General features: G+C 36.5%; 1 protein-coding gene across 12 annotated transcripts in view; it reads left to right on the top strand.

The window, feature by feature from the left end:
• The window catches only part of HIVEP2 (HIVEP zinc finger 2), a 284997-nt gene that overhangs the window by 198751 nt on the left and 72666 nt on the right, over nt 1-13580 (top strand). For 9 of the 12 annotated variants that reach the window (XM_043999699.1, XM_043999695.1, XM_043999692.1 and 6 more), the window contains one exon: nt 909-1086. The exons of 2 other annotated variants lie outside the window; for them this stretch is intronic. The gene's annotated coding sequence lies outside the window, so the exon portion shown is untranslated. Of the gene's footprint in view, nt 1-908; nt 1087-2423; nt 2479-13580 lie in introns of all 12 variants that reach the window. One more of the 12 variants, XM_043999698.1, reaches the window with a different exon arrangement.

The following is a 13580-nucleotide window of genomic DNA, read 5'->3' as shown; positions in this document are numbered from 1 at the left end:
TTGCCCTATATGTATTAATTCACTTCTAGATGAATCTAACCATTCAGTGGCATACTGAAATAGGTAGGAATCAAAACAGTTTCAAGTAGTCTTTTTATTTTTTATTTTTGGTGAGGCAGTTGGGGTTAAGTGACTTGCCCAGGGTCACACAGCCAGTAAGTGTCAAGTGTCTGAGGGCGGATTTGAACTCAGGTCCTCCTGAATCCAAGGCCGGTGCTTTATCTACTGCGCCACCTAGCTGCCCCAAGTAGTCAAGTTTTATGTATAGTAGTTATATATAACTGTATTAGTTATATATTACATTAGAAGTATTACTATATACATACCTTAGTAGTTCTACATACCCATATTAGTTACACTTTGTGTTAAAAGTATTGCTATTTAAAAATTACAGTCATATTCTTTACCAGAAATATTTAAACATAGGTCTAGGAGGAGATTCTTGTATGCACTTGATTCATTCTCAGCCAACAATATTCAGAATTGTTTAAATAACACAGCTAATAGTTTGTTATGGTAGGTTAAATTCCCTTCAGTAAACAGAAGACTATGATCAAGTGGGAGATGAGTATTTAATGATAGAATAAAAGTTCACTGAAAAAAGTAAAGTTTGCCAAATGTTTTGACATGAATGCTGTTAGAATTGAGACCTGCAGTTTCATGTAAAATCCTTTGTTCTATTACACATGTGTAAATATGCATTCTATTTGGCATTTAAATTAAAAATAAAAATTAATTTTAAAAACTACCAATAAAAAACCATTTTTTAAAAGTTTGGCATGAGGCCTCATTAAGCCAGATCATTCCTAGAGCATTGACATATGAAATTGGAAGGAGAACAAACAGATGAAAAAATGGAACAGATCTCTCTGAATTTCTATAACAAACTTTTTTTTCATTAATGACAGTGGAACCACCACATTTGAACTCTAACATCTCAGCCCCTGATGTACTATATGAGGAAATGGAAATGGCACCAAAAAGATGAAGATGGAGAAAAACAGCTGGACCAGACCAAGTATACACAGAGGAAATCCTTGCTGGAGGCAACACAGTTTTGAAGGCATTAAGGGACTTATTTCCAAGGTATCTAAAAAAGGAGAATGTACCAAATATTTGAAAGCAATTATGGGCTATATTCGGTATTTTAGTTATTCAATGGATTTGTTTATTCATTATTGTGGACATTCCACAATATGGTGATTAGTGAAGATTATAGTCCCTTCATGCCTTCTCATCTCAAATGATTCTTGTCCATATTTTCCTATAAATCCTCCAAAGAGAAGGTATCTAATTTGCCTTAGACTTATTTTGACATCTTTTTATGAGCTGTGAGCTTAAATGCAACACTTGGGCAGTCTTTCCATTTCAACCCATGAAAATATGGTATTACTGTGACCCTCACTCCAAAAAAGACAATGAAGACCTAAATAAAAACCAGCTGGTATGTCTACTTTATTATTTCTATAAAATCTTTAGGAAGATAACCTACCTTTGTATCAAGGGCTTCCATGATGAAAATATGAGAAGATAAAGGAAGAAATTTACAAACTATTTTCTGCAGCCAGCTACATCTTCACAGTCACACAATTAACTAAAATGTTCAGAAAATAAAAGACTACTTGGTATATTGCTTATGGATTATTAAAAAGTATTTGATCTAGTAGAATAAAATTTAGCTTTAAAGACTCTTTTCCAACAAGGTTTCTCTCCTATTATATGAAATAATAATAGAGACAACTTTGATGAAGAGTATTGATATCAATGAAGACATAAAACAAAAAGATCTGTGCTTTCAAGGTGTTTCATGATGTTGTAAAGGATGGTCAGTGCAGAATCCAAATAGATGAGATTCTCCAAGATATTTCTGTTTACAGAAGACATTGTACTGATTATGTCAAGCCCGAGACTATTACAGATTTTTTTTTCCTCTCTGTGTGTGTTTTTTTTTTTGGTAGGGTAATGAGGGTTAAATGACTTGCTTAAGGTCATACAGCTAGTAAGTGTCAAATGTCAGAGGCCGGATTTGAACTCAGGTCCTCTTGAATCCAGGGCCAGTGCTTTATCCACTGCACCACCTAGCTGCCCCACAAATATTCTTAAATGATATCCATATTACCTCAAAAAGAATTTGACCTAACAATTGTTATAGGATAATTCAAGTAGATGCAAAATGTTTACTGTCAGACTATATACTATGGTTGGATGGGCTTATTAAGCTGGTTCATCAGTTTCAACATATTGTATATCTTGGGCTGACACTGGAGATAGGCAATGAGCTGGGCCCTGAATTGAATATAAAGAAGCAATCAATATGAATTGTATTTGGAAAATTGTGGAGCATTTTTAATGATTTAAAGCTACTTCCCCAAAGAGAAAACCCATCTTTTTAACACCAACATTTTTCCTGTGCTCCTATATAGCTCTGAATGGAATATCACAAAATCTGAAGAATAAAAATTATTGGTGACCCAAAAGGTAATCAACGTATGTATGATAGGTATAAATATGCTGCAATGTGTTGTGAATGAGAAAAAGAACATAAGAAGCAGAGTAAACAATACAATCAAAGAGCTATATAACTAGAAAAGAGGGTGAGTTGGTCTTGAATTGATAGTGAAGGTTAAAAGATAGGCAGCCCACATGTTGCATTTGCTGTTCACTTAATATTAAAAAACCTAGTAGAAGACCCCCAGAATACCAAGTGGACTGATTGCTTTTAGAGGTTTTAGAGGAAAAAATGGACAAGACTCACAGACGAAAAGAAGGCATGGATGGTTGGTTTGTGATCTGAACCAATGGAGGTTGTCCCCACATCAATGAAGTAAATTCATTGAAGTATTGATATACTGTCATAATGGAACAAGAAATTGAACATGTAATTCTTCATATTTATATGGTCCTTTAAGATTTGCAAAGCACCTTATATAATAACCATAAAGTATAAGCACAGTAGAATTCCTGCAAAGGATGGAGTTAGATCACAAATCACTACTTGTCCTAGTCTTTTAGATATGCTTTAATAAGATACAACCCTGTGAGGGAAAGGGAAAGAGTGAAGGTGAGGGATCAGGACCTGCTTCTGGGTGCTCCTTTACCGAGCAGAAAAGAGAAAAGAATTTTTTCTTTATGTAACCATTAAAGAAGAGAAAACAAGTTGAACTATTGCTTGTTGCTTTGCCTGACAGAAAAGAGAAAAGAGCCAGGATAAAGGGGGGGCAAGTCCTATATGATTTTTCCTTATATCCCACAAAATTTGACCTATTTCCCTCTTTTCCGTCTTTATCGCTGACTCCACAGTGCCCCCTGAGGGTGTGAGGCAAAGTCATGTTATCTTTAATTTCTTTACCAGATCTGATGGCTGCTGTGGGTACTGTCCTTTTCTGGAAAGGAAGGGAAGGGAATGGAAGGGAAGGGAAGGGAAGGATGGAAGGAAGGGAGAAAGGAGAGAGAACTAAGGAGGCAGGGAAGGAGGGAGGAAGGAAGAAAAAAGTATATTATTTTGAATCACCTTCATTTCTGAAAACATCCCTCCCTCTCCTACCTTTCCTTTTCCTTCTCTCCTCTTCCCTCCCTTACACTTCCCTCCCCTCTCCTACCTAGTAAGTCTTCCTGTGTAATAAAGAATAAAAAAAAGAAAAAGGGGTGGAAAGCAAGTTGGCAGGCTAAGCAACACGAAAACTCAATACACGCAGTGTTCCATACTCAAAGTTCTCCATCTCATTAAACAAGAGAGGGAGATTAAGTTTACTCATCCCTTCTCCAGGACCAAGTTGGGGCATTGTGACTATATAGCAGTGAGAGGTAGGTAGCTTGGTGTAGATACAGAGGTGGCTTTTACATCTCACCTATGTGAAATACTGTTTTTGTGACTCTTGACAAGGCAATTAAAATCTCTGGGTCTGGGAAACTCAGACAATAAGTTACATACAAACTCTTAGTATGTTTTTATAGAGGAGCCTTCTCAGCTGAAATTTCCAGCACCAATGAACTTTCGGGAACCTTAAAAAAAAATCCCATGCCATTCCATTTTGTATTGTTTTTGTTCTTTCTATTCACATTGTTGTAGTCATTGTATATATTGGTTTTCTAGTTCTGTTTGCTTCATTCTGCATCATATCATATATGCCTTCCCATGCTTCTCTAATTCATATTCATTATTCTTACAGGGCAGCGATATTCCATTACATTCATGTATTGCAGTTTGCTTTGCTAACCTCCAATTGATGATCATGCCCTTTATTATTATTTTTTATATCTATTTCCACTCCTTTATTACTACAAAAAGTACTGCTGTAGATGTTTTGGTATAAATGGTACCTTTCTTTCTATCCTCAATCTCCTTGGGGTATATACCTAGCAGTGAGACCTTTGTCTCAAAGGCTATGTAGATTTTTGTCACTTTTTCAAGAATACTTTCAAATTGCTTTCCAGAATGGTTGGAACAATTCCTAGTTCTACTGTGTATTAGTAGATTTGTTTTTACACAGCCCCTCCAGTTATGGAGTAAAAGACTCTAGCCCCTTATTCTTTTGCCATCTTTTCTAGTTTGGCGAGTATGGGGTAAACTCTCAGAATTGTTTTGATTTGCATTTCTCTTATTCATAGTGAGTTTGAGTGGCAGCTGTCCTTTAAAAACAAAATAAAACAAAACTGGTAAGCCCTCCAGGGAAGTCTAACCCTGTTAACCGCAGAAAGCCACATCCCAAATTTAATCACATAGCCTATTGTTGCCTTCTCATCAGAGACCTATTGTTTTGGTGGGACTCAGTGGAGATGAGCACAATATTATGCTACCTCCCCATTTGAAATATCTAAAAGATAATAAATTCTCAGCCAGTCATAAATCTGCAGTTGACAATTTTGCCAGAAGTAGGTAAGCTGGCCTGCTCTTAACAAGTGAACTTTCCAAAAATAGCCTTTTCAGCAGCCTGTTTTACAGCAACATAAATGTGGAAGTTGCTATGACAAAATTCCAGCCTCCCCACACCTCCCAACCTCTTGACCAGGGTACAATTTAAGTGGCAAATAACATTAACATTGGTGAAATAGAATTAACTCTTGATTATATTTAAACCTGGGATAGTTTGCCAACTACCTACCATACTTCTAGAACAGGAATAGGAACTGGACTTGAGATTTTACTCACAGTAAAAATTCCCAGATGAGGAACATCCCTCTATCAAATCAGGTCAGTACATTCTCTGTCACTTCTAATCTTAAGGAGTTTTCTACTGCTCAGTGTCACACAGGTAGGATATGTCAGGGATAGGACTTGAACTTATGTCTTTCTGGCTTCAAGGACCACTCCCTATATAATAATACTAGCCACCTCTCTACTTCTGGGAGAGTTTAAACTCCAAGCAATATCATCCACAGTTAAAAGTTTAATAAAAATCGTTCTTGATTTATAGCTATTGGACTCTACCAAAGGCATTCATTCATTCATTCATTTAATGAATACTATTTAAAACAACAAGAACAAACACTTTTTGAATATCTCCTATATGAAAAAAGGCACTGTGTTAATTGCTGTGGGGTATATAAAAATGAATGAATCAGTCTTTGGCTTCAAGAAACAGTCTAGTAGGAGTAATAAGACATATATACAAGAATCTATAACATAGGACAGAATATGATAATGGATACTAAAATTGTGTTGGTATTCACAGAGTTGGCCACCAACCCAGTAAGGCTGGTTGGTAACATGTAGGAGACTTTTCAGCTGGCATCATTGGAAGGTGTACTCAAACCATTGAAATCACAGATTATCCAAACATTTAACTAAATACCCTTTAAGACTTTTAGAGCTAACTTTGAGCCGGGGATATTGGGGAATGAACCTGGACCTTGAGTGATGTAGCATTTTAGCTAAGGATGATGAACTGAAGAGCATTCCAAGTGGAGACACAGGTATGGTCAAAACTAGAGAGGAGAGAAAGTGTGAATTGTTCTAGGCAATGATGAGCTCCAGTTTGGCTGAAGCATACATTACATGTAGGAACATATAGCAGAGGGAGATTAAGGTGGAAATGTGGAATTGAGCCAGATCATGAAATGCCTTAATATCAGACTAAGAAGTTTGGAATTTTTTGCTAGATCATGGAGAGGTTTTATTCTTTGTTTTCATTTTATTTTGTTTGCAAAAAAGTGGCACGATTGGAGTCATGCATTAGGAATACTAATCAGACACTGGGTGGTATGCAGAATTGGTTGGATGTTGGAGAGTCTGGATGCTGAAAGGTTATGCAATCAGTCAATAAACAGATTATCAAGTTCCTACTATATTCCAGGCACTGTACTAAGTACTGGGGCAACAAATACAAAAAGACTGTCTCTACTCTAAAGGAACTTACAATGTAATGGAAGAAAGCACCACACAAAAAGAAGCTAAAAAGTGGGAGGCAAAGAAGGTATCCTGAATATGGGGGCATAATGGAACTGAGTTCAAAGGAGTGCAGCCAGCTGGGAAATGAAGAGATGGATGACTTGGGAGCCCTTTATAAATATATAAATGGAGACTTTTAGAGGAATTCTTTGCTCTGTTCTCTAGCCCTCCAATAAGAGGGGCAGAGTACACTGAGGGTACTGATGATGTATAAGGACCATGGCTGATGAAATTTCACATTCCAAGTTCACCCAGGCACTAAGCATCCTTATGGTTTGGTATGAGACCTTGTTTCCATCCACTTCTTCCAGTCCCTACATATAATTCTGGCCCTCAGGTAGCCTCATTCAGTCGTTTCAGTCATGTCCAACTCCCCATTTGAGGTTTTCTTGGCAAAGATATTGGAGTGGCTAGCCATTTCCTTCTCCAGCTCATTTGACAGATGAGAAAGTAAAGTAAACAGGGTTAAGTGACTTGCCCTGGTAATAATAATTGTCTGAGGCCAGATTTGAACTCAGGAAGTTGTCTTCCTGACTTCAAGCCCGGCACTCTATCCATTACACTACTTAGTTGCCCTAGGTAGCCTAACCCTTCCCTGAACAATGTTTCTTCTTAAAATATTTCAACCTTGAACTTCCTAGATTAGGCACAGAGTCCTTGCTAAGGATCCCAGACCTGCTGAAGGCAAAATTGTGGAAGGGATCCTCCAGTTGTTTGCTCACCTAGCCAAACTCCTTTCTTGGATATATTTTAAATCAACTACATTAGATATATGTAGTTACTGCATTGCTATGTTTTGTTTATACATATTTCAAAAAGCATCACACAATTTAGACAATTTAGAATACTGGCCATTTTGTCCCCCTCTTGGTCTGGACCTCCAAGTTCATCTCTCTAGGGAACTTCCTGACTTGTGAAACTATTTCTACTTCAGAGCATCACTTATTCTGCAAGCTAGTCTTAGTCGTCTGAGATGCTGAGAGGTTAAATGATTTGTCCAAGATAACACAGCCATTATATTGTGGAGGTAGAACTTAAACCCAAGTCATTATGTCTTCAATGCTAACTCTCTTTCTCTTTCCTGTACCAGGCTGCCTTTCGGATGTAGTCAAAATGATGTCTAATTCATTAAAGGTGCTCTTGGGGCTATTTGTATGAAAGAATTAGCCTTGGGTCAACCTCCTTACAGATACATCCACTCCTACTTTCTTTCCATTATAAACTCATTCCTTTGCGAGATACATATTTGATGTATCCAATTTTACTCATACTTCCTTTTCTAGGAACCTTCCTAGTTGTATTTTAATAGGAAATCTGCATGAAAATGCAAAATTGGCTTGTCCTTCCTTAGGCCAAGCCTGTATGGCATACTACTCTTTCTGCATGACATATTAATCTGGGTGACTTGGCATTAACACAAATTAAACATGGTGTGTACTTAGGGAGTGCAAACTCAGTTTAATATTTGCTCAAATTAAACATTACAATAAACCTTACCTCAATCTACCTATACAGCTTTAGCTTCCATTACTCCCATACACATGTTCTATACATTAGGTAAAATGGATTACTAACTATTTCTTGTATACAACAATTTCCTTCTGTCTCTCTAGTCTTTGCTTTTATTAGTCCCTAGAGGAAAAATCCCCCAATCCTCTGTTCTCTTCACTTGGTGAAATCCTTGATTAGCCCACCGGAAGTGCTCTTTCCCTTCTCTGAACTCATTCACATTCTGTACATATCAGTCTTAAGAAACATCACATACTGTCTTTTTATTTTAGTTTAGTTCTACTTAAACACCCCCCCACACCCCGAATGAGCATTTCCATATATACATTGTAGAACAGAGAGAACTGTACATGAAACTGCACATCTCCATTATATACAGATTACCTTCTTCTTCTTCTTCTTCTTCTTCTTCTTCTTCTTCTTCTTCTTCTTCTTCTTCTTCTTCTTCTTCTTCTTCTTCTTCTTCTTCTTCTTCTTCTTCTTTGCAGGGCAGTGAGGGTTAAGTGACTTGCCCAGGGTCACATAGCTAGTAAGTGTCAAGTGTCTGAGGCCAAATTTGAACTCAGGTCCTCCTGACTCCAGAGCCATATCTACTGCGCCACCTAGCTTCCCCCAATATTATCTTCTTTTAAAGTATATAATAAATTTACCATGTAACTTTCAAAGCTGTCCTGATTGTCTATAATTCCTTCAGGTGTGTGTACATGCATGTGTATATATGTGTATATGTATGTATTCGCTCTTCCTCTCCTTATTACCCTTCAATAAAATATGCTCAAGGGGACAGCTAGGCAGTGCAGTGGATAAAGCACTGGCTCTGGATTCAGGAGTACCTGAGTTCAAATCCGGCCTCAGACACTTGACACTTACTACCTGTGTGACCCTGGGCAAGTCACTTAACCCCCATTTCCCCGCACCAAAAACAAAACAAAACAAAACAAATATGCTCAAACAGAATAAGTTCCTACATTGATCATATGTTTCTTTTTAAAAAACAATTATATCTTATTTGCATCTTGAGTTTATCACTTCTTTGTCAGGAGGTGGGTAGCATGATTATTTGTTGGAGTCATAGCTGGTTATTTATTTGCAGTTATTTCTGTACATGATTTTATCCATGATAATTATGTATTCTTCATCTTTGTACCCTTCTCCACTCTCTTCAGGAGTACCTGGCACAGTGCTTTGCACCTGGTGGATTCTCAAAAATATTTGCCAAATATGCGAATAAATGAAATGTCCTTCTTGTAAAATATAAATCACATACTTTAATGAGGATCACCAGCTATTTGTAATGTCTGCACTACTGTTCCCTGCCATTGAGATGAATCATTGAATTGCTGCTTTTCTTTTTATGTTAATAATATCTTGCCTTTCCAACTACTTTGCAAACCTTTGGAAGATAATTCTTGTGTCTTTAGTACTTTGCTCCAGTGCCCCTTCATAAAATGTTGATTGAAGGTTGGCTTATAATTTTAATGCTGCTTCTGTTTTTCTAATAGGTCTTAGTTGAATGGAAACATTTGCCTTTAGAAAGGCATTGCGGTATAGAAAACTAGGATTAGCCTTGGACTAGGAGTGAGGAAACCTGGGTTTGAGTCCAACTCTAGTTCTTACTGACTGTGTGACCTTAGGCATTATACTTACTTTTTCTTTTCTTTTCTTTTTTTCTTTTTGCAGGGCAGTGAAGGTAAAGTGACTTGCCGAGTGTCACATAGCTAGTGAGTATTAAGTGTCTGAGGCCTGATTTGAATTCAGGTCCTCCTGAATCTAGGGCTGGTGCTTTATCCACTGTGCCACCTAGCTGCCCCAATGCTTACTTTTTCTAAGTCTTAGTTTCTTTACCTGTAAAATGGGAATAAGAATATTTCTATATCTACTACATCAGGGTGCTGTGAGGAAAATGCTTTGTAAACTTAAAAAGAACTATGTAAATGGAAGTTATAGCTCAAGACATAATTATTTCTAGAAAAGTTTTTTTTTAAGTTATACTCAATCTCTGACTTTTCAGAGGCTGTTTTTATAGTTATTAATTAATTCCATCTCTAGATTTGTTTTCTTATCTCTTCTGCTGACAGTCTAGGAGCTGTTTTATTGCTCATTAACACCTCTACCAGAAGGTAGGCAGGAGACACAAGAGAGATAACACATTAGTTACTTTTGCTACCTAGTAGAAACTTTGGTGAAAAGTTTGAGGAGAAAAATGTTGGAATGATCAGCTGAAGTTGCCTCATTACTATGGCTATCTCACTGAAACTTAGGATGGTAGGTTACTACATGCAGGTGCCCCATGACTATAACAAATTTATACAAAATCCATCATTAGAGTAAAATCCAGAAAATTATTGTAAAAATAACTTTCTATAGGGTTTTATAATTATACAATGCTTTTTCCTTAAATGAGGAGTTTGGAGTTCATGATTTCTGAGGTTCCCTTCTGACTCTACAAGCTGTAATCCTATTATTCTTATTCTTATAATAACCTTGTGAGGTAGGTATATAGGAGTGGAACAGTGGAAAACATGGTGGCTTTATGTCTGAATATTGAATCTGCAACTTCCACTGATCTTGGAACATCTAAAATCTCTTCCAGCTGTAAATTTATTATCCTTTGTCCATTTAAAACGTGAAGAAGCTGCAGTTCATAGAGTTTACATGACTTGTCCATTTATGCACAGTTAGTAAGTGAGCAACTCAAGAGTCAATATAGATTTATTTACTCCACCAAGATGCTATTATAACCCAATACTGGGGACTGTTTACGCTGAGTCAAGTTCTCTTTCCTTGGAGTGAAGACCTGTGCCTCTTTCTCACTATAACAGAAAGCTCTCAAAGCTAGCACTGTCCTTATCCTCACAAAACTATAATGGGCTTACTAGGTTTCTCAAGGGAAACAGGAAATGATAGCCAGCCTCACTAACATAGTAATTTAAAAATTGTCAAGGGAAGCAACTCTAGAAAATGAATGACTGGCATAACATTTGGTCATCTTATTTAGTCATGTTCTAATTAATGAAGCCTTGGAAATATGTACCAGACACAAATAAGTCCTTGTCTTAGTAGTCCACCTGCCATCAGTTTGATAGAACAGCCTAGAGATAATTCTCTGTTGGCAGAACCTTTGAGAACTCAGGTAGTAAGACTTAGAGGATCTCAAGGAGGTGATTAAATTAGATAAGAATGTTTTAAAATATTACTACTTGAATAGCTGTTTGCAAGGAGAAAAGGAACAGAACAAGAATTGATTAAGTACCCACTATGTGTCAGGCACTGTGCTAAGTGCCCCTATAGATAGTATCTTCTTGAATCCTTACAATTATGATACTTTTTTCAACAATTGAGGAAACTAAGTCTTGTCCAAGGACACAGAGCTAAGAAGTGTTTGAGGCAAGATTTGAATTCTAGTCTTATTGACTCAGGTTCCATGACCATATCCACTTTGCTACCTAGCTGCCAAGATTGAATTAATGGGTAATAAGGAAAACAAATCTTATATGTGCCTATATATATATATATATATATATATATATATATATATATATATATATATAAGTAGACTACCTAGCACAAAGTGAGCATTTAATAAATTCTCCTTCCTTCCTTCCTTCTTTCTGATTTAGAAAAATATCATGGATGTATTTCAATAACACTGGATCTTTTTTTTTTCCATTTTGTACTCTTAACAATAAAGGCTAATATGTAGTCAACATAATAGGTGGTAAGGTTGACACTATTTGATTATTATACTTGAAAAGATGCTCTAGCTGATTTTAGTAACTACTGTGTGTGATTTACTGAATAAAAATGACTTATTTAATTCTTACTTCTAATGCCGTGTGATAAGTGTAAAAGAAACTTGTCATCACAGTGAAACTTATTACAACTTTTGAGACTGTTGCTTTGTACATTAACAAGAGACTATAAACTCAGGCACAAAATCTTGAGGCATTTGGAATGTGAAGATTGTGCCATATGCCATTCAGAAGGTAATTTCTTTGAAATGTATCTTCATCTCAATCATTTTAATTAGAGAAGTATTCTGAGTGTAGAGGAAGATGCAAGATAGCGTGAATAGTGGATAGCACATTGGATCTGGAGCCAGGGAAGGGCTTTGGTTCAAATATTTCCTCAAACTCTTTACTTTTGTGATTTGGATCAAGTCATTGTTTCTGGAGACCTTCAGTTTCTCCAACTGTAAAATGAAGGGGATAGACTAGAACTTTAATAGGTCGCACTTGAGTCTAAGTCCCATGACTCAAAAAAAAAAAAAAAAGCTCACGATTTTTGAAATATGTTTTAGGTGCTTTTTGAGGAATTCCAAATGTATAGACTCTTCTTTGTTTCTCTGGAAACATGGATTGGATAGAAAGGATTTCTCACTTACTAATAATACATTATACATTTTTGCGTGTTTTTTCCATGTCCTGGTTTATCTTATATTTACCTCTGTATATGGGTCTTAATTTCCCATGCCTATGTTGCAGGTCCCTTGAGAGAAAAGACTGTTCCTATAAGTCCCCTCCATCTGGCCCCGCCCCACCCCATTCTGTAATTTACCTGGAACAGTAAATCGTATTGAGTAAACAATAAATGTTTGATGAAGTAATGAATGATATTGCTGATTTACAAACAAACAGACATACACTTTGAGTTGTATTTTCAGTAAAGGGTGATGGAATTACATTGATCTGGCCATACTCTTGAAATTGCTTCTCTAGCCATGGTCAATGTGGCATTCTTCTGCAAGACAGCTAGCTGGGATTTGAAGTGTAGTTATAGGGAAGGGAAAGGGAAATAAATAAACATTTATTAAGCACCTACTATGTGCCAGGCCCTGTGCTAAGTGCTTTATACATATTATCAGATTAGATTGGTCCAAATATGACTTTTTCCTCAATATAGTTTTCTAAGAAAAGTAACCAGGTGGAATCATATACACCTTGACTAGTATTAGTATAAACAGATATTTTCTGAAGTTTATTCAGAATAAAATCAACTCATGGAAGGGTAGAAAGATGTTATTCAATTGGGAAAGAAATTAATAATTATACATGGCATTTTATGTAGCACTTTGAAATTTAAGAAGTGCTTTATATATGATAATTCATTTGCTTTTTGCAACCACCTTGTGATATAGATGCTCATATATCCATTTTATATACTGTCCATACAATCATAGTTTTAGAGTTGGAAGGGTTTTATAGGTCACCCAGACCAACTTCCTCATTTTCTAGATGAGAAAACAGGTTCAGTGAATTTAAATCACTTATCCAGGGTCAAATAGTTAGTAAGTGTCTGAGATGGGACTCAAAGCCACATCACTCTGACTGCAAGTCCAGTCCTCTACTATGCTATAGATAAGTCTTGAACTAGTTACCCATAACTTTATGTATATTTCTTACACATTTTTCTTGTATCCATAGAATCATACTATGTTTGTGAATTGGAAATTAAAGCCATCATGCCACTAATTATGGAAGAAGATTCAGTGGCCTGTAATGGTGGGCAAAAAGAGCCTTCCTGTAGAAGCTCTGGGTACGTAGGTTATCTTAACCAGCAAGGCAAAGTAGGTACAATATTTTTCTCCTGGTGATCAATACTAGACTTTAGTCTTGGGACCATGTCTTCCTCTCCATGACTTTGAACAGGCTATTCCCTTATGCCTGAGGTCCATTCTCCTCAC

Source organism: Dromiciops gliroides, chromosome 4 (assembly GCF_019393635.1).
Source record: "Dromiciops gliroides isolate mDroGli1 chromosome 4, mDroGli1.pri, whole genome shotgun sequence".
Taxonomy (NCBI): Eukaryota; Metazoa; Chordata; class Mammalia; order Microbiotheria; family Microbiotheriidae; genus Dromiciops; species Dromiciops gliroides.
Note: the sequence above shows the minus strand (reverse complement) of the source record. Positions and strands in the feature narration are given on the sequence as shown.